This window comes from Cibotium barometz, chromosome 8 (assembly GCF_041138505.1).
Source record: "Cibotium barometz isolate CiBa-2024 chromosome 8, ASM4113850v1, whole genome shotgun sequence".
NCBI lineage: Eukaryota > Viridiplantae > Streptophyta > Polypodiopsida > Cyatheales > Cibotiaceae > Cibotium > Cibotium barometz.
The window spans coordinates 60,553,746-60,575,686 of record NC_141053.1 but is presented as its reverse complement, the minus strand read 5'-3'; the positions used below and the strand labels follow the sequence as shown (position 1 = coordinate 60,575,686).

Here is a 21,941-nt window from a genome sequence, read left to right as displayed (position 1 = left end):
TTTACACCCCACTATAGTGTTTACACACCTATAGTGTGCTTCCACCATGAACAATGATTTATATAGGCACCAAGGCCAAATTTTATGTTCTCTTAATAAGAGGGTGTACACACCTATATAGTGTTTACACATCACTCTCTTAATAAGAGGGTGGTGTACACACCTTTAGTGTTTACACGTCACTCTCTTAATAAGAGGCTTGTGTACAGACCCACGTTGTGCTTGACGCTGCTAGGCTTGTTGCCTTAACACTTGGTGTTGATGTTGCTTTGCTCAATAGCCCCTTGTGGTGGCTTGATTGCATTCGTCAGCACTACCTTGCTTGTTGCCTTAACGCATGGTGTTGATGTGGTTTTGCTCAATAGCCCCTTGTGGTGGCTTGATTGCAATCGTTAGCACTACCTTGCTTTAGCGCTTGATGCCACCTTTCCAGCCTTGTGCAAGCCATGAGCAACCACATTCTCTAGCCTTGCTTTGGCCATTCAAACCCTTACTAGGGTTGCATTGTGTGTGACATTTTCTTGTAAAGCCACATCAATGATCACCCGCCTTGCTTTGTTTACTCTCCCATACAATCTGTTGTTGTGCATGATACCTTGCACCATGTGATGCCTTCTTGTAGCCATGTGATGCCTTCTTGCAGTCAGCTAGCCCTTTAACAAAACCACCCTCTTTGTCATAACCAACCACCTTGCTTGCATGCACTTTTGCTTTTGCAGCCTTTCCATGTTGTTGCTATTGTGTGAGAATGCCTTGCAAGTTGTGGCCAACCCTTCAACGATGTCTTGTTGTCGTGTGTTACCATTGTTCATCAACAATGCCTTACCCGCACCGCGGGCAGACAATGATCACCTGTCGTGCTTGCCTTGTGTTATGCATAGCACAAGGCAATTTTTCAATGATGCCTTGCTTGCCTTGTGTGTTGCACAGCACGAGGCCAGTCTTAAATAATGCCTTGTGTGTTGTATAGCACGAGGCCAGTCTTCAACAATGCCTTGCTTGCCTTGTGTGTTGCATAGCACGAGGCTAGTCTTCAATGATGCCTTGCTTGCCTTGTGTTTTGCCACCATGGCTAGCACATCAATAACGACTTTCCCCCCTCCTTGCTGCATGCACCCTCTCATCTAGGAAAAAATCACACTTATCTTTGCACACTTTTTATATATATGTATAGTCTCTTTCCTATTTTTAGAATTTCTTAGTAAAATGCTAACTGCTCACCTAGATGATTTGCCAGCACCTGTGCATGGTAAATGACATGAGGCTTGGGGGCAGAGTCTCATTCCATGAGAGAGAGAGAGAGCCTTCCATTATGAGGAAGAGGCGTACCTTACCTCATCCTAGAGGTGGTTGAAATTTAAAACCCATATTGACATAGAGAAAGAGAGAGAGAAAACCTATGCTACTTGTTTTCATCTCTCTACACTAATTTCCCTTGTTTCCTTGGAAAGCTTATCACCCACGTTGTGCTTGACGCTGCTAGGCTTGTTGCCTTAACACTTGGTGTTGATGTTGCTTTGCTCAATAGCCCCTTGTGGTGGCTTGATTGCGGTCCTAAGCACTACCTTGCTTTAGCCCTTGATGCCACCTTTCCAGCCTTGTGTGCAAGCCATGAGCAACCACATTCTCTAGCCTTGCTTTTGCCATTCAAACCCTTACTAGGGTTGCATTGTGTGTGACATTTTCTTGTAAAGCCACATCAATGATCACCCGCCTTGCTTTGTTTACTCTCGCATACAATCTATTGTTGTGCATGATACCTTGCACCATGTGACGCCTTTTTGTAGCCATGTGATGCCTTCTTGCAGTCAGCTAGCCCTTTAACAAAACCACCCTCTTTATCATAACCAACCACCTTGCTTGCATGCACTTTCGCTTGCAACCTTTCCATGTTGTTGCTATTGTGTGAGAATGCCTTGCAAGTTGTGGCCAACCCTTCAATGATGTCTTGTTGTCGTGTGTTACCATCGTTCATCAACATTGCCTTACCCGCACCGCGGGCAGACAATGATCACCCGTCGTGCCTGCCTTGCGTTATGCATAGCACGAGGCAATTTTTCAATGATGCCTTGCTTGCCTTGTGTGTTGCACAGCATGAGGCTGGTCTTCAATAATGCCTTGTGTGTTGTATAGCACGAGGCTAGTCTTTAACAATGCCTTGCTTGCCTTGTGTGTTGCACAGCACGAGGCTAGTCTTCAACGATGCCTTGCTTGCCTTGTGTTTTGCCATCATGGCTAGCACATCAATAATGACTTTTCCCCTCCTTGCTTGCATGCACCCTCTCGTCTTAGGATAAAATCACACTTATCTTTGCACACTTTTTATATATATGTATAGTCTCTTTCCTATTTTTAGAATTTCTAAGTTAAATGCTAACTGCTCACCTAGATGATTTGCCAGCACCTATGCATGGCAAATGACATGAGGCTTGGGGCAGAGTCTTATTCCATGAGAGAGAGAGAGAGAGAGAGAGAGAGAGCGAGAGAGAGAGAGAGAGAGAGAGAGAGAGAGAGAGAGAGAGCCTTCCATTATGAGGGAGAGGCGTACCTTACCTCATCCTAGAGGTGGTTGAAATTTAAAACCCATAGGGTCATATGGAAGTAAACTATAAACTAAGTCACTTCTTAAGACCATCTCCAACTTCAACTAGTATATGGAGGTACTGTCTCATATCTACAAGGATACTCAATGTAGGCATAGAGAGCCCATTATCCCTTAACTACTAATGGTTCTCACATAGATAGAGAGATAGGTAGAGTAAGAGGAAGAGAGAGATGCACCAACCAATTATCGAAAAAGATTACACCATGAACAATGATTTATATAGGCACCAAGGCCCTATTTTATGTTCTCTTAATAAGAGGGTGTACACACTTATAGTGTTTACACACTACCCTCTTAATAAGAGGGTGATGTGCACACATATGATGTTTACACACTACCCTCTTAATAAGAGGGTGATGTGCACACATATGATGTTTACACACCACCCTCTTAATAAGAGGGTGGTGTACACACCTTTAGTGGTTACGCACCACTATAGTGTGTACACACCTATAGTGTCTACGCTATAGGTGTGTTTACACCCCACTATAGTGTTTACACACCTATAGTGTGCTTCCACCATGAACAATGATTTATATAGGCACCAAGGCCAAATTTTATGTTCTCTTAATAAGAGGGTGTACACACGTATATAGTGTTTACACATCACTCTCTTAATAAGAGGGTGGTGTACACACATTTAGTGTTTACACATCACTCTCTTAAGAAGAGGCTGGTGTACACACCCACGTTGTGCTTGACGCTGCTAGGCTTGTTGCCTTAACACTTGGTGTTGATGTTGCTTTGCTCAATAGCCCCTTGTGGTGGCTTGATTGCATTCGTCAGCACTACCTTGCTTGTTGCCTTAACGCATGGTGTTGATGTGGTTTTGCTCAATAGCCCCTTGTGGTGGCTTGATTGCAATCGTTAGCACTACCTTGCTTTAGCGCTTGATGCCACCTTTCCAGCCTTGTGCAAGCCATGAGCAACCACATTCTCTAGCCTTGCTTTGGCCATTCAGACCCTTACTAGGGTTGCATTGTGTGTGACATTTTCTTGTAAAGCCACATCAATGATCACCCGCCTTGCTTTGTTTACTCTCCCATACAATCTGTTGTTGTGCATGATACCTTGCACCATGTGATGCCTTCTTGTAGCCATGTGATGCCTTCTTGCAGTCAGCTAGCCCTTTAACAAAACCACCCTCTTTGTCATAACCAACCACCTTGCTTGCATGCACTTTTGCTTTTGCAGCCTTTCCATGTTGTTGCTATTGTGTGAGAATGCCTTGCAAGTTGTGGCCAACGCTTCAACAATGTCTTGTTGTCGTGTGTTACCATTGTTCATCAACAATGCCTTACCCGCACCGCGGGCAGACAATGATCACCTGTCGTGCTTGCCTTGTGTTATGCATAGCACAAGGCAATTTTTCAATGATGCCTTGCTTGCCTTGTGTGTTGCACAGCACGAGGCCAGTCTTAAATAATGCCTTGTGTGTTGTATAGCACGAGGCCAGTCTTCAACAATGCCTTGCTTGCCTTGTGTGTTGCATAGCACGAGGCTAGTCTTCAATGATGCCTTGCTTGCCTTGTGTTTTGCCACCATGGCTAGCACATCAATAACGACTTTCCCCCCTCCTTGCTGCATGCACCCTCTCGTCTAGGAAAAAATCACACTTATCTTTGCACACTTTTTATATATATGTATAGTCTCTTTCCTATTTTTAGAATTTCTTAGTTAAATGCTAACTGCTCACCTAGATGATTTGCCAGCACCTGTGCATGGTAAATGACATGAGGCTTGGGGGCAGAGTCTTATTCCATGAGAGAGAGAGAGAGCCTTCCATTATGAGGAAGAGGTGTACCTTACCTCATCCTAGAGGTGGTTGAAATTTAAAACCCATATTTACATAGAGAAAGAGAGAGAGAAAACCTATGCTACTTGTTTTCATCTCTCTACACTAATTTCCCTTGTTTCCTTGGAAAGCTTGTCACCCACGTTGTGCTTGACGCTGCTAGGCTTGTTGCCTTAACACTTGGTGTTGATGTTGCTTTGCTCAATAGCCCCTTGTGGTGGCTTGATTGCGGTCCTAAGCACTACCTTGCTTTAGCCCTTGATGCCACCTTTCCAGCCTTGTGTGCAAGCCATGAGCAACCACATTCTCTAGCCTTGCTTTTGCCATTCAAACCCTTACTAGGGTTGCATTGTGTGTGACATTTTCTTGTAAAGCCACATCAATGATCACCCGCCTTGCTTTGTTTACTCTCGCATACAATCTGTTGTTGTGCATGATACCTTGCACCATGTGATGCCTTTTTGTAGCCATGTGATGCCTTCTTGCAGTCAGCTAGCCCTTTAACAAAACCACCCTCTTTGTCATAACCAACCACCTTGCTTGCATGCACTTTCGCTTGCAACCTTTCCATGTTGTTGCTATTGTGTGAGAATGCCTTGCAAGTTGTGGCCAACCCTTCAACGATGTCTTGTTGTCGTGTGTTACCATCGTTCATCAACATTGCCTTACCCGCACCGCGGGCAGACAATGATCACCCGTCGTGCCTGCCTTGCGTTATGCATAGCACGAGGCAATTTTTCAATGATGCCTTGCTTGCCTTGTGTGTTGCACAGCATGAGGCTGGTCTTCAATAATGCCTTGTGTGTTGTATAGCACGAGGCTAGTCTTTAACAATGCCTTGCTTGCCTTGTGTGTTGCACAGCACGAGGCTAGTCTTCAACGATGCCTTGCTTGCCTTGTGTTTTGCCATCATGGCTAGCACATCAATAATGACTTTTCCCCTCCTTGCTTGCATGCACCCTCTCGTCTTAGGATAAAATCACACTTATCTTTGCACACTTTCTATATATATGTATAGTCTCTTTCCTATTTTTAGAATTTCTAAGTTAAATGCTAACTGCTCACCTAGATGATGTGCCAGCACCTATGCATGGCAAATGACATGAGGCTTGGGGCAGTCTTATTCCATGAGAGAGAGAGAGAGAGAGAGAGAGAGAGAGAGAGAGAGAGCCTTCCATTATGAGGGAGAGGCGTACCTTACCTCATCCTAGAGGTGGTTGAAATTTAAAACCCATAGGGTCATATGGAAGTAAACTTTAAACTAAGTCACTTCTTAAGACCATCTCCAACTTCAACTAGTATATGGAGGTACTGTCTCATATCTACAAGGATACTCAATGTAGGCATAGAGAGCCCATTATCCCTTAACTACTAATGGTTCTCACATAGATAGAGAGATAGATAGAGTAAGAGGAAGAGAGAGATGCACCAACCAATTATAGAAAAAGATTACACCATGAACAATGATTTATATAGGCACCAAGGCCCTATTTTATGTTCTCTTAATAAGAGGGTGTACACACTTATAGTGTTTACACACTACCCTCTTAATAAGAGCGTGATGTGCACACATATGATGTTTACACACTTATAGTGTTTACAAACTACCCTCTTAATAAGAGGGTGATGTGCACACATATGATGTTTACACACCACCCTCTTAATAAGAGGGTGGTGTACACACCTTTAGTGGTTACGCACCACTATAGTGTGTACACACCTATAGTGTCTATGCTATAGGTGTGTTTACACCCCACTATAGTGTTTACACACCTATAGTGTGCTTCATCCATGAACAATGATTTATATAGGCACCAAGGCCAAATTTTATGTTCTCTTAATAAGAGGGTGTACACACGTATATAGTGTTTACACATCACTCTCTTAATAAGAGGGTGGTGTACACACCTTTAGTGTTTACACGTCACTCTCTTAATAAGAGGGTGGTGTACACACCCACGTTGTGCTTGACGCTGCTAGGCTTGTTGCCTTAACACTTGGTGTTGATGTTGCTTTGCTCAATAGCCCCTTGTGGTGGCTTGATTGCATTCGTCAGCACTACCTTGCTTGTTGCCTTAACGCATGGTGTTGATGTGGCTTTGCTCAATAGCCCCTTGTGGTGGCTTGATTGCAATCGTTAGCACTACCTTGCTTTAGCGCTTGATGCCACCTTTCCAGCCTTGTGCAAGCCATGAGCAACCACATTCTCTAGCCTTGCTTTGGCCATTCAAACCCTTACTAGGGTTGCATTGTGTGTGACATTTTCTTGTAAAGCCACATCAATGATCACCCGCCTTGCTTTGTTTACTCTCCCATACAATCTGTTGTTGTGCATGATACCTTGCACCATGTGATGCCTTCTTGTAGCCATGTGATGCCTTCTTGCAGTCAGCTAGCCCTTTAACAAAACCACCCTCTTTGTCATAACCAACCACCTTGCTTGCATGCACTTTTGCTTTTGCAGCCTTTCCATGTTGTTGCTATTGTGTGAGAATGCCTTGCAAGTTGTGGCCAACCCTTCAACGATGTCTTGTTGTCGTGTGTTACCATTGTTCATCAACAATGCCTTACCCGCACCGCGGGCAGACAATGATCACCTGTCGTGCTTGCCTTGTGTTATGCATAGCACAAGGCAATTTTTCAATGATGCCTTGCTTGCCTTGTGTGTTGCACAGCACGAGGCCAGTCTTAAATAATGCCTTGTGTGTTGTATAGCACGAGGCTAGTCTTCAACAATGCCTTGCTTGCCTTGTGTGTTGCATAGCACGAGGCTAGTCTTCAATGATGCCTTGCTTGCCTTGTGTTTTGCCACCATGGCTAGCACATCAATAACGACTTTCCCCCCTCCTTGCTGCATGCACCCTCTCGTCTAGGAAAAAATCACACTTATCTTTGCACACTTTTTATATATATGTATAGTCTCTTTCCTATTTTTAGAATTTCTTAGTTAAATGCTAACTGCTCACCTAGATGATTTGCCAGCACCTGTGCATGGTAAATGACATGAGGCTTGGGGGCAGAGTCTTATTCCATGAGAGAGAGAGAGAGCCTTCCATTATGAGGAAGAGGCGTACCTTACCTCATCCTAGAGGTGGTTGAAATTTAAAACCCATATTGACATAGAGAAAGAGAGAGAGAAAACCTATGCTACTTGTTTTCATCTCTCTACACTAATTTCCCTTGTTTCCTTGGAAAGCTTGTCACCCACGTTGTGCTTGACGCTGCTAGGCTTGTTGCCTTAACACTTGGTGTTGATGTTGCTTTGCTCAATAGCCCCTTGTGGTGGCTTGATTGCGGTCCTAAGCACTACCTTGCTTTAGCCCTTGATGCCACCTTTCCAGCCTTGTGTGCAAGCCATGAGCAACCACATTCTCTAGCCTTGCTTTTGCCATTCAAACCCTTACTAGGGTTGCATTGTGTGTGACATTTTCTTGTAAAGCCACATCAATGATCACCCGCCTTGCTTTGTTTACTCTCGCATACAATCTGTTGTTGTGCATGATACCTTGCACCATGTGATGCCTTTTTGTAGCCATGTGATGCCTTCTTGCAGTCAGCTAGCCCTTTAACAAAACCACCCTCTTTGTCATAACCAACCACCTTGCTTGCATGCACTTTCGCTTGCAACCTTTCCATGTTGTTGCTATTGTGTGAGAATGCCTTGCAAGTTGTGGCCAACCCTTCAACGATGTCTTGTTGTCGTGTGTTACCATCGTTCATCAACATTGCCTTACCCGCACCGCGGGCAGACAATGATCACCCGTCGTGCCTGCCTTGCGTTATGCATAGCACGAGGCAATTTTTCAATGATGCCTTGCTTGCCTTGTGTGTTGCACAGCATGAGGCTGGTCTTCAATAATGCCTTGTGTGTTGTATAGCACGAGGCTAGTCTTTAACAATGCCTTGCTTGCCTTGTGTAATGCACAGCACGAGGCTAGTCTTCAACGATGCCTTGCTTGCCTTGTGTTTTGCCATCATGGCTAGCACATCAATAATGACTTTTCCCCTCCTTGCTTGCATGCACCCTCTCGCCTAGGATAAAATCACACTTATCTTTGCACACTTTTTATATATATGTATAGTCTCTTTCCTATTTTTAGAATTTCTAAGTTAAATGCTAACTGCTCACCTAGATGATTTGCCAGCACCTATGCATGGCAAATGACATGAGGCTTGGGGCAGAGTCTTATTCCATGAGAGAGAGAGAGAGAGAGAGAGAGAGAGAGAGAGAGAGAGAGAGAGAGAGAGAGAGAGAGAGAGAGAGAGCCTTCCATTATGAGGGAGAGGCGTACCTTACCTCATCCTAGAGGTGGTTGAAATTTAAAACCCATAGGGTCATATGAAAGTAAACTATAAACTAAGTCACTTCTTAAGACCATCTCCAACTTCAACTAGTATATGGAGGTACTGTCTCATATCTACAAGGATACTCAATGTAGGCATAGAGAGCCCATTATCCCTTAACTACTAATGGTTCTCACATAGATAGAGAGATAGATAGAGTAAGAGGAAGAGAGAGATGCACCAACCAATTATAGAAAAAGATTACACCATGAACAATGATTTATATAGGCACCAAGGCCCTATTTTATGTTCTCTTAATAAGAGGGTGTACACACTTATAGTGTTTACACACTACCCTCTTAATAAGAGCGTGATGTGCACACATATGATGTTTACACACTTATAGTGTTTACACACTACCCTCTTAATAAGAGGGTGATGTGCACACATATGATGTTTACACACCACCCTCTTAATAAGAGGGTGGTGTACACACCTTTAGTGGTTACGCACCACTATAGTGTGTACACACCTATAGTGTCTACGCTATAGGTGTGTTTACACCCCACTATAGTGTTTACACACCTATAGTGTGCTTCCACCATGAACAATGATTTATATAGGCACCAAGGCCAAATTTTATGTTCTCTTAATAAGAGGGTGTACACACGTATATAGTGTTTACACATCACTCTCTTAATAAGAGGGTGGTGTACACACCTTTAGTGTTTACACGTCACTCTCTTAATAAGAGGGTGGTGTACACAACCACGTTGTGCTTGACGCTGCTAGGCTTGTTGCCTTAACACTTGGTGTTGATGTTGCTTTGCTCAATAGCCCCTTGTGGTGGCTTGATTGCATTCGTCAGCACTACCTTGCTTGTTGCCTTAACGCATGGTGTTGATGTGGCTTTGCTCAATAGCCCCTTGTGGTGGCTTGATTGCAATCATTAGCACTACCTTGCTTTAGCGCTTGATGCCACCTTTCCAGCCTTGTGCAAGCCATGAGCAACCACATTCTCTAGCCTTGCTTTGGCCATTCAAACCCTTACTAGGGTTGCATTGTGTGTGACATTTTCTTATAAAGCCACATCAATGATCACCCCCCTTGCTTTGTTTACTCTCCCATACAATCTGTTGTTGTGCATGATACCTTGCACCATGTGATGCCTTCTTGTAGCCATGTGATGCCTTCTTGCAGTCAGCTAGCCCTTTAACAAAACCACCCTCTTTGTCATAACCAACCACCTTGCTTGCATGCACTTTTGCTTTTGCAGCCTTTCCATGTTGTTGCTATTGTGTGAGAATGCCTTGCAAGTTGTGGCCAACCCTTCAACGATGTCTTGTTGTCGTGTGTTACCATTGTTCATCAACAATGCCTTACCCGCACCGCGGGCAGACAATGATCACCTGTCGTGCTTGCCTTGTGTTATGCATAGCACAAGGCAATTTTTCAATGATGCCTTGCTTGCCTTGTGTGTTGCACAGCACGAGGCCAGTCTTAAATAATGCCTTGTGTGTTGTATAGCACGAGGCCAGTCTTCAACAATGCCTTTCTTGCCTTGTGTGTTGCATAGCACGAGGCTAGTCTTCAATGATGCCTTGCTTGCCTTGTGTTTTGCCACCATGGCTAGCACATCAATAACGACTTTCCCCCCTCCTTGCTGCATGCACCCTCTCGTCTAGGAAAAAATCACACTTATCTTTGCACACTTTTTATATATATGTATAGTCTCTTTCCTATTTTTAGAATTTCTTAGTTAAATGCTAACTACTCACCTAGATGATTTGCCAGCACCTGTGCATGGTAAATGACATGAGGCTTGGGGGCAGAGTCTTATTCCATGAGAGAGAGAGAGAGCCTTTCATTATGAGGAAGAGGTGTACCTTACCTCATCCTAGAGGTGGTTGAAATTTAAAACCCATATTGACATAGAGAAAGAGAGAGAGAAAACCTATGCTACTTGTTTTCATCTCTCTACACTAATTTCCCTTGTTTCCTTGGAAAGCTTGTCACCCACGTTGTGCTTGACGCTGCTAGGCTTGTTGCCTTAACACTTGGTGTTGATGTTGCTTTGCTCAATAGCCCCTTGTGGTGGCCTTATTGCGGTCCTAAGCACTACCTTGCTTTAGCCCTTGATGCGACCTTTCCAGCCTTGTGTGCAAGCCATGAGCAACCACATTCTCTAGCCTTGCTTTTGCCATTCAAACCCTTACTAGGGTTGCATTGTGTGTGACATTTTCTTGTAAAGCCACATCAATGATCACCCGCCTTGCTTTGTTTACTCTCGCATACAATCTGTTGTTGTGCATGATACCTTGCACCATGTGATGCCTTTTTGTAGCCATGTGATGCCTTCTTGCAGTCAGCTAGCCCTTTAACAAAACCACCCTCTTTGTCATAACCAACCACCTTGCTTGCATGCACTTTCGCTTGCAACCTTTCCATGTTGTTGCTATTGTGTGAGAATGCCTTGCAAGTTGTGGCCAACCCTTCAACGATGTCTTGTTGTCGTGTGTTACCATCGTTCATCAACATTGCCTTACCCGCACCGCGGGCAGACAATGATCACCCGTCGTGCTTGCCTTGCGTTATGCATAGCACGAGGCAATTTTTCAATGATGCCTTGCTTGCCTTGTGTGTTGCACAGCATGAGGCTGGTCTTCAATAATGCCTTGTGTGTTGTATAGCACGAGGCTAGTCTTTAACAATGCCTTGCTTGCCTTGTGTGTTGCACAGCACGAGACTAGTCTTCAACGATGCCTTGCTTGCCTTGTGTTTTGCCATCATGGCTAGCACATCAATAATGACTTTTCCCCTCCTTGCTTGCATGCACCCTCTCGTCTAGGATAAAATCACACTTATCTTTGCACACTTTTTATATATATGTATAGTCTCTTTCCTATTTTTAGAATTTCTAAGTTAAATGCTAACTGCTCACCTAGATGATTTGCCAGCACCTATGCATGGCAAATGACATGAGGCTTGGGGCAGAGTCTTATTCCATGAGAGAGAGAGAGAGAGAGAGAGAGAGAGAGAGAGAGAGAGAGAGAGAGAGAGAGAGAGAGAGAGAGAGAGAGAGAGCCTTCCATTATGAGGGAGAGGCGTACCTTACCTCATCCTAGAGGTGGTTGAAATTTAAAACCCATAGGGTCATATGGAAGTAAACTATAAACTAAGTCACTTCTTAAGACCATCTCCAACTTCAACTAGTATATGGAGGTACTGTCTCATATCTACAAGGATACTCAATGTAGGCATAGAGAGCCCATTATCCCTTAACTACTAATGGTTCTCACATAGATAGAGAGATAGATAGAGTAAGAGGAAGAGAGAGATGCACCAACCAATTATAGAAAAAGATTACACCATGAACAATGATTTATATAGGCACCAAGGCCCTATTTTATGTTCTCTTAATAAGAGGGTGTACACACTTATAGTGTTTACACACTACCCTCTTAATAAGAGCGTGATGTGCACACATATGATGTTTACACACCACCCTCTTAATAAGAGGGTGATGTACACACCTTTAGTGGTTACGCACCACTATAGTGTGTACACACCTATAGTGTCTACGCTATAGGTGTGTTTACACCCCACTATAGTGTTTACACACCTATAGTGTGCTTCCACCATGAACAATGATTTATATAGGCACCAAGGCTAAATTTTAGGTTCTCTTAATAAGAGGGTGTACACACGTATAGTGTTTACACGTCACTCTCTTAATAAGAGGGTGGTGTACACACCTTTAGTGTTTACACACCACTTTAGTGTGTACACACCCTTAGAGATGCTTGATTATATTAGTTCGATGCCGCTTAAATAGGCTCCGTGTATATGAGATTAACTGGAGATTAGGTGCTAATCTTTGTCCAAGGTTGATAATAGTGATTAGCATTAATGATAATAACACTGCAAATGATAAAAAATAGAGACGCTTGATTCCATTAGTTCGATGCCTCTTAAATAGGCTCTCGGTACATGAGATTAATTGGTGATTAGATACTAATCTTTCTCCATAATCCCCTCCTACATTACCTCCATGATTATCTCCACTTCTTTCCTCTCGAACAATATCTCCAAAGAAGGTTGATGTAGGCATGTTGATTATGGTTGCTTTGAGACCTTGTTTTACAAGAGTGAAAAGGGCCAATATTAATATTGTAATGACCTTTGAATTTGAACTCTACCAAGGGGATGTTTATATGTTCATGTGATGGAGCATATCCAACACCCTCCTTGATCTATACATTGAACATAGCTCCTATGAGCATAGATCTACATGAAATAAAAATGCATGAGTCCTAGGTATTTTCTAAGCATAGCATATCCCTCCAAAGCCCCATCATAACTACATGAAACATAGTGCCTCATGTGCACTATCATGAGTTGGGCATGGGGACCCAACATTCGCATCAATCTCCCCTTTGAGGGCTACATGGCCAAGTAAGAGAGAATGTGGGCATAGACATGTCACATAACCTATAGTATAGGTGGTCCGTAATGTGAACCAGACTAAATGAGCTGGCGCTATAGCTATGCCAATCTCTAGTAATCCAAAATGGCTGTCACACAGCGTGTCATCCCATTGGCTACATATCACCCATAATCTCACCAACCATGCCAGTGGTGTAGATGTGGAAGGTATCACCCAGGTGGGTCATCATTGTCCGCCGTCGTAGCACTATTTGAGCTCAATATCTTAACAAAGAGGATCGCCCATTGTAATTGATGCGTGAGTTATCAGCAGCATCGCCACAGCAACAAACTTCGAGTTAAGTTGCCAGCACGATCGCCACCACAGCAGCAAACTTTGAGTTGAGCCACCAGCAGGATTGCCACCATAGCAAAACGAACTTCGAGTTACTACAGCATGATGCGATTACATCAGGATCACCTCAGTAGTGCACTTTGAATGGTTGCAGCATTGTAAGGATGAACCTTGGATCTTGATACCAAATGTTAATTAAGGAGGTTGATAATAGTGATTAGCATTAATCATAATAATGTTGTAAATGATAGGCAATAGAGACGTTCAATGCCATTAGTTCAATGCCTCTTAAATAGGCTATGGGTACATGAGATTAACTAGTGATTAGGTACTAATCTTTCTCCATAATCCCCTCCTACATTAATTCCTTGATTATCTCCACCTCTTGCCTCTACGAATACCTCCAAAGAAGGTGGATGAAGGCGTGTTGATTGTGGTTGCTTTGAGACCTTGCTACAAGAGTGAAAAGGGCCAATATTAATACCTTAATGACCCTTGAATTGAACTCTACCAAGAGGATGTTTATGTGTTCATGTGATGGAGCATATCCAACAACCTCAAGGAGGGAGATGTGCTCTTTGCCGACTATGAGTTTTGATTGCAATGTGTCATCCATATTAAGCTTCCATCACTTGTCATTATGTTTCATTCAAACTATTTTGTAGAATGAGTACTGGTTCTTTATAGTCATAGTATTTTATAAGTGCCATAAGGCCTTTGAGTGCTTGTGCTTAGGGATAATCACTATTTGAATCCCCTCTCTAATCTCCCTAATCCTGTCTTAATCCCTCCCACTCAAGGAGTAACTAAGTCTATATTAGGGAATTTAGAAAAATCCCAATTTTCGTTTTCATATGTTTAGGAGAAATTACCAATAATAGGTTGTTAAAATGTATTGATTTATTTTCTCCAAATTGCATATTTATGATATTGAGGCTTACAATACTCAAAGCATGTACTATATTTAAGGAGGAGAGTCTTATGGGAATGCTTTATTGAAATGGACATCGTCTCTATCACGAATTGTGTCACCACACTGAAGAAAAACCAATCAACCATAGTCTTGTTAATCCCTGATAAGCAAGGTAATTATAATTTTAACCATTCACTTAGAGAGAAGGATAGAGAGATATTTACATAGAGAGAGAGAGAGAGAGAGAGAACCTATGCTACTTGTTTTCATCTCTCTACACTAATTTCCCTTGTTTCCTTGGAAAGCTTGTCACCCACGTTGTGCTTGACGCTGCTAGGCTTGTTGCCTTAACGCTTGGTGTTGATGTTGCTTTGCTCAATAGCCCCTTGTGTGGCTTGATTGCAGTCATAAGCACTACCTTGCTTTAGCCCTTGATGCCACCTTTCCAGCCTTGTGCAAGCCATGAGCAACCACATTCTCTAGCCTTGCTTTTGCCATTCAAACCCTTACTAGGGTTGCATTGTGTATGACATTTTCTTGTAAAGCCACATCAATGATCACCCGCCTTGCTTTGTTTACTCTCCCATACAATTTGTTGTTGTGCATGATACCTTGCACCATGTGATGCCTTCTTGTACTTGCAGTCAGCTAGCCCTTTAACAAAACCACCCTCTTTGTTCATAACCAACCACCTTGCTTGCATGCACTTTCGCTTGCAGCCTTCCCATGTTGTTGCTATTGTGTGAGAATGCCTTGCAAGTTGTGGCCAACCCTTCAAATTTTATGTTCTCTTAATAAGAGGGTGTACACACGTATAGTGTTTACACGTCACTCTCTTAATAAGAGGGTGGTGTACACACCTTTAGTGTTTACACACCACTTTAGTGTGTACACACCACTTTAGTGTGTACACACCCTTAGAGATGCTTGATTCCATTAGTTCGATGCCGCTTAAATAGGCTCCGTGTATATGAGATTAATTGGAGATTAGGTGCTAATCTTTCTCCAAGGTTGATAATAGTGATTAGCATTAATGATAATAACACTGCAAATGATAAAAAATAGAGACGCTTGATTCCATTAGTTCGATGCCTCTTAAATAGTCTCTCGGTACATGAGATTAATTGGTGATTAGGTACTAATCTTTCTCCATAATCCCCTCCTACATTACCTCCATGATTATCTCCACCTTTTTCCTCTCGAACGATATCTCCAAAGAAGGTTGATGTAGGCATGTTGATTATGGTTGCTTTGAGACCTTGTTTTACAAGAGTGAAAAGGGCCAATATTAATACCGTAATGACCTTTGAATTTGAACTCTACCAAGGGGATGTTTATATGTTCATGTGATGGAGCATATCCAACACCCTCCTTGATCTATACATTGAACATAGCTCCTATGAGCATAGATCTACATGAAATAAAAATGCATGAGTCCTAGGTATTTTCTAAGCATAGCATATCCCTCCAAAGCCCCATCATAACTACATGAAACATAGTGCCTCATGTGCACTATCATGAGTTGGGCATGGGGACCCAACACTCCCATCAATCTCCCCTTTGAGGGCTACATGGTCATCATCATAAGAGGCGTTTACATGGTTTCATAGTGCACTGTTTGCTTGAAGTGTAGAGGTGCTAGCAATGCTTTCTTCATCCTTGTTGTTATAGCATTTTTCTACAAGATGTCCTAGCTTTCCAAATGCTGTGCATTGGAGATTTGGTTTATCCTTGTGATAACAATTCGTTGTGAGATGGCCAATCCTACCATAATGATTACATTGAGGAGGTTCTCCATTCTTCTTTTGAGTGAGATATGCTTGATCCACCTCATAGGCTTCATGTCATAGGTGCTTCTTTTTATATCCTCCCATAAGAGAGGACTCCACATCTTGAACTTCTAGATACAAAACATTCAGAGGTGTAGTTACAATATTGTCATATTCTTCAAGCATACTATTTAGTAATAAAGCTATTGTCTCTTCATCATCATTGACAAGTGGAAATAGGATATTATGGGAATACTTAATCAAGTGGGGATTCTTTCCAACATAAAATGCCATATGGGAGAGAAAGAGGAGAACTTAGTGGCTGCAAGAATATCCCTAGTTTGAGAGAGACATGTGGATTCTTTATGTGGGGGGGAATGCAATCAATTCCGTAAAGTTTGAAGCCCAAGGCAGGGTTGCAAATTTCAGGCATGGTTGTAGGGCTGAACTAGGAGCTATCAAGTGTGTAGGTTTTACATGCCCAACTACCTTTGCCAAGTGTATGGTTAGCCTACCATAAAACTACACTAAACTAAAGTGAATTCTAGGCACTCCTCACGGCTCAGTTTACTCATCAAGATTTTTGTGGGCCATGCATTAGTTAAATTGTGGGCTAGAGTGAGCCTTCAGATATGCATGTGCCTTTAAGTTTTAGCAAAGTTAACTAATAGGGGAGACCACGCCATCCAGTTTTGCCCAGTTCCACACTTCCCACATCCCACAAATGGCTTACGACCTACCCAATTCCACCCTTGGTTTTGTCAGCCTTAGTCATTTTACCCTCCTTTGCCAAATTTAATTTAATAATGGTGCACACACAACACCTACACAGGGTTAATCACTTTATTTAACAAGGAAAGCCTTACTATTTTTGGCTCAATACTCACGAGACAGGGAAAATGGCACGTACTCAATCTATTTTTGGCCTCCATTTTTCAAAATTCACTTATCTTTAAATTTTTACCTTAATAATACTGGGGTCCACTCACAACATGTGCACATAGGCCCTCAAGGCCTTATTTAATTTTCTCGAACATGCGGACCCTGATATTTCTTAATTATTCTTAATGTTTTCCAACTAAAAGAAATTATTGTTAAAGCTTTGAGAAGAGTTTGTTCACCTATAAATGCAAAATACGCTTTACACATTTTTTCTCTCTACAATAATTACATAGCTTCAAAATTTTTACATTAATTAAGTGCACAGGGTAAGAGAGATCTTTCAAAGAAAATACGACGCCTTGGATCGAGGAGTGGGAATGGTCCCCCCCACCCCCCCCCCCCCCCCCCCCCCCCCCAAAAAAAAAGCTTCCGCTTTTTGTTAAATACCTTTTAGCCTCGAGCTGCGAATTTGTCAATGGACGAGTCTTCGCCGTTTGCTAACGTCAAGGCTTGCTTGGATGTGGACGGCATATATATAATATATATATATATATGGCTGCGTGGAAGTTGGAAGCGGTCTCTCTGGCTGAGGTGGATGGAGTACACGCACGCGCTACTATGACCACTTCCACCACATCATACATGGTGCATGCATGCCGCTCATGAGGGGTGAAGGTATAAAGGGAAGAGACTCGGGGTCCGCTTTTACGTCGGATCTCCTTCTAACTCTTCTGCCCAAGTGTGTAAATCTGTGTCATTCTCCACCAGCAGCCCACTCACGGATCAGTTCCTCTTTCTTCTTCCTTTGCTTCAAGAATATGCTGCACTCAGCGAGCCTCATCCTCACACTAGTTTGCAGCTGGTCGCTCGTGAGCGCCGCGGCGCATGGATTAAGGGGCCCGGCAGTACCACTAGGTCTAAGCGTTGCCTTTTACGATCGCAGCTGTCCCAACGCGGAGTCGATTGTGAGAGAGGTGGTGCAAAATGCGGTGGCCACAGAGGCGCGCATGGCGGGCTCGCTGCTGCGCCTCCACTTCCATGACTGCTTCGTGCAGGGTTGCGACGGCTCGCTGCTGCTCAAGAGCATCCCGGGCGTCCTGGAGGGGGAGCAGGAGGCCCGCCCGAACAACAACTCCCTCCGGGGCTTCCACGTGGTGGACGACATCAAGGCCGCGCTGGAGCGCCAGTGTCCGGGAGTGGTCTCCTGTGCGGACGTGCTGGCCATGGCCGCCCGCGACTCCGTCCTTGTGAGTGGCGGCCCCTTCTACCGCGTGCTGCTGGGACGGCGCGACGGGCTCTCCGCCAACCGCTCCCTCGCCAACCAGTTCCTCCCCGGCTTCAACTTCAACGTCAGCGATCTGGTAGCCAACTTCGCCGCCGTGGGCCTCTCCGCCAGCGACATGGTGGCCTTGTCCGGAGGCCACACCATCGGCAAGGCCAACTGCGCCACCTTCAGCTCCCGCTTGCAGCCGCCCACTACCGTCGACGACCCCACGGCCCTGGCCTCGTCCTACCGTGACTCCTTGCTCCTCCAGTGCCCTTCTGCCTCCAGCGCCTTCGTCAACTTGGACGTGGGCACGCCCACCCTCTTCGACAACCGCTACTACACCAACCTCCTCAAGGGCCGGGGCCTGCTCCACTCCGACGAGGTGCTCTACTCCACGCCCGGAGCCACCCACGACCAGGTCGCCGGCTACGCCGACAACCAGGCCACCTTCTTTCGGGACTTTGCAGCAGCCATGATCAAGATGGGCAACATCGCAACCCTCACGGGATCTCAAGGCCAGGTCCGCACGCAATGCGGGGCGGTCAACCGCTAGTGCTAATCCTCGTTTAGCCTAAGGTTCCAAAGGGAAACATGGAATGGGAGCTCAGGCTCTAGCCTCAGGTTCCCATGGGGAGGCGCCGAGCCGCTTCAACCGTACCTCCGTTTGCACCTTTATATGCAAACAAACCTTCCCCATTAATCATCACGCATCAAGAGAATGTCGACACCAGGCAGTTTACTTAGCTTCTTACCCATTAATCATCACGCATCAAGAGAATGTCGACACCAGGGGTTACATCTTCAGTTTACTTAGCTTCTTACCAAGAAGTTTAGCAGTGACTGATCTTATCTTACTACCAATATCTGTGGGTAGCTTCTAAGCTTCTAAAGGGAGCTCTTTCACTCATGTACAAGTCCTTAAGGCATTCTCTTTACACACACGTAATCTTCTTATGAAACTTTTGTAATGCATGCTCCAATCTCTTTTGATGAATAGGCATACATGTAATCTTTTCATGAAACATTTGTAACGCATGCTCCAGTCTCTTTTGAATAGATTAGTTCTACTACCTCTGCTATCCTTGTTGTTTTTGCAGCTGCTCTCTCAACTTCACTATTTCTAGTGTGCTATCATTCCTTATTTTCTTAGCGAAGTGCGGCATATCCTACTGTCCTAAAGCAAAAGTCAGAGGACGTACTGTGCTTGGGCTTGCTAGAATACCTGGATACTGCAAATATGGGTAGTTTCTGTTTTGCATGAGCTAGGGTTTAGGTTCTTTATCTAAGCGTGCTAGCTAGCTCAGTGTACATAATTTTGTCCCAAGTAACCTCATTTGCAAACAGAAATATACCCATGGATTTTTTTGACAATTAAGTAGTCCTATGGGTAATCATTTCGTTTAAAAAATTGAAAATGGAGCAAAAGTAAAGCATAAACGAGTGTTGCAATGGGAAATCACTTTACACCCACAATCATAATCACCACAGTTAAGACAATCACAAATCGAGATGACCTTGTGACAAAAACAACCAATGAAAATTTCCTCCTTGATTAATAATTACATTCAAGTTACTCTTTCTGCAATTCAAAGCATGTGTGGTGACACGTGATAAAGAACTCATCATGCAAAAATTTGATAAAAATAACATATGAGGAAACACTTTCAATTATATTTCAAAATAAGATTTCAATCTAAAACCATGCACAACTTTAGCTAGGTTGACATCATCCTAAGTATTAAGTTCAAAACTTCATGTTCCAAGTCCACTAGAAACAATAATCCCACATCCACCTCAACTTTCCTAGATGTGGATCCATCCCGAAATTAAACTAAAGAACTGCATTACTAACTTTGAAAATCCAAACTTTACATTCCAATCCACAAAACTTTTGAGATGATGGTAGACAATGCCAGATCTGATTTTCAATATAAGAGCGTGTAATTGTTGCATTCAGTGCTCCTCAGAATCCTCTATAGATAATCTGGTTGAAATTTCTACCATAAATTGGGAACCACAAATTACATGGGAGCCTTTACTTAGAGATTGTATGCCGCTAAAAAGGTGTGTACCCTATTGTGTCCCGTTTGGCTATGAATCTAAGCACTTTGGAGTGCCCATATAGATTCGAACGAAGTTTCACTTCCGAATCTGTCCTATTTTCATTGATTTCCCTTTTTAGATTTTTTTTTCAAAATTTTGTTGTAGTATTCAGACTGGCCATTTACTTGTGGATACATTGTAATTTTGTAAATGAATAATCATATAATGTTGAGTCAATCACTTCATGACTTGATATAATGTGTTAGGTCAAGCTCTTCATGACTTTGTTATGATGTTGAGTCAAGTTCTTCATAAATTTATTATAAAAATGACTTCCTTGATTAATCAGACAATGAATCTAGTCATAAATCAACTCATACAAAAATTTGGCATAGCTAAAGTGGCTTTATTATCACTTAAAGCCTAAGCCTCAACCCACTTGGTATAATAATCTATTGCCACTAGAATATAATTATTGCCACCTTGGTGTGAGCACGAAGTTTGAATGGTTCTACAAAATCAAGATCCCACTATGGTTCAATGGGAATCATCACGCATCAAGAGAATGTCGACAGACACCAGGGGTTACATCTTCAGTTTACTTAGCTTCTTACCAAGAAGTTTAGCAGTGACTGATCTTATCTTACTACCAATATCTGTGGCTAGCTTCTAAGCTTCTAAAGGGAGCTCTTTCACAAATTGTCTTGAGCTAGAAATGATCCTACCAGCGCCTTGATGGGCTCTTGCCGCATTCCTGTTTTCCCATATGGCATTCAGGACACAACTTCTAATGACGTGCCATAGCGTATACATTCCTTCCTATACACCCAAGAAGTGCTTGCTGTATCTTATCGATACTAATAATACAAAACTCCTTAAATTTTTATTTAAAAAAAATGTCGTCACCTCGTGACCTTCATCGTTTTGGCATAAAGAAATGTACCATTATGCTGCTCACTACCATGCACAACACTAAACACCTTTTCTCTCACCTTGATATATGGGTTCGTGTGACTATTGACTTCCCCAAGCTCAAAAGGAGATATATCGAATCCTCGTGAGGACTTCATGCTACCCTCATCTCACGACTTCATGAGGACTTCATGCTACCCTCATCTCACGACTTCATGTTGTGAACGAGGCCTCAACACATCAACTCAATTCTTCATGTGCAAGTCCTTAAGGCATTCTCTTTACACACACGTAATCTTCTTATGAAACTTTTGTAATGCATGCTCCAATCTCTTTTGATGAATAGGCATACATGTAATCTTTTCATGAAACATTTGTAACGCATGCTCCAATCTCTTTTGAATAGATTAGTTCTACTACCTCTGCTATCCTTGTTGTTTTTGCAGCTGCTCTCTCAACTTCACTATTTCTAGTGTGCTATCATTCCTTATTTTCTTAGCGAAGTGCGGCATATCCTACTGTCCTAAAGCAAAAGTCAGAGGACGTACTGTGCTTGGGCTTGCTAGAATACCTGGATACTGCAAATATGGGTAGTTTCTGTTTTGCATGAGCTAGGGTTTAGGTTCTTTATCTAAGCGTGCTAGCTCAGTGTACATAATTTTGTCCCAAGTAACCTCATTTGCAAACATAA

At 43.2% G+C, this 21,941-nt stretch overlaps 1 pseudogene across 2 annotated transcripts; it reads left to right on the top strand.

Moving 5' to 3' along the window:
- The first annotated feature begins 17,741 nt into the window (after positions 1 to 17,741).
- On the top strand, positions 17,742 to 21,235 carry LOC147636509 (peroxidase P7 pseudogene; annotated as a pseudogene). 2 transcript variants are annotated; one of them, XR_015266557.1, is made up of 2 exons: positions 17,748 to 19,026; positions 20,921 to 21,235. The product of XR_015266557.1 is annotated as a peroxidase P7 pseudogene, transcript variant X2 (transcript). The 2 variants fall into 2 exon arrangements; XR_015266556.1 differs by lacking the exon at positions 20,921 to 21,235 and having other exon boundaries at positions 17,742 to 19,317.
- The last annotated feature ends 706 nt before the right edge of the window (positions 21,236 to 21,941 follow it).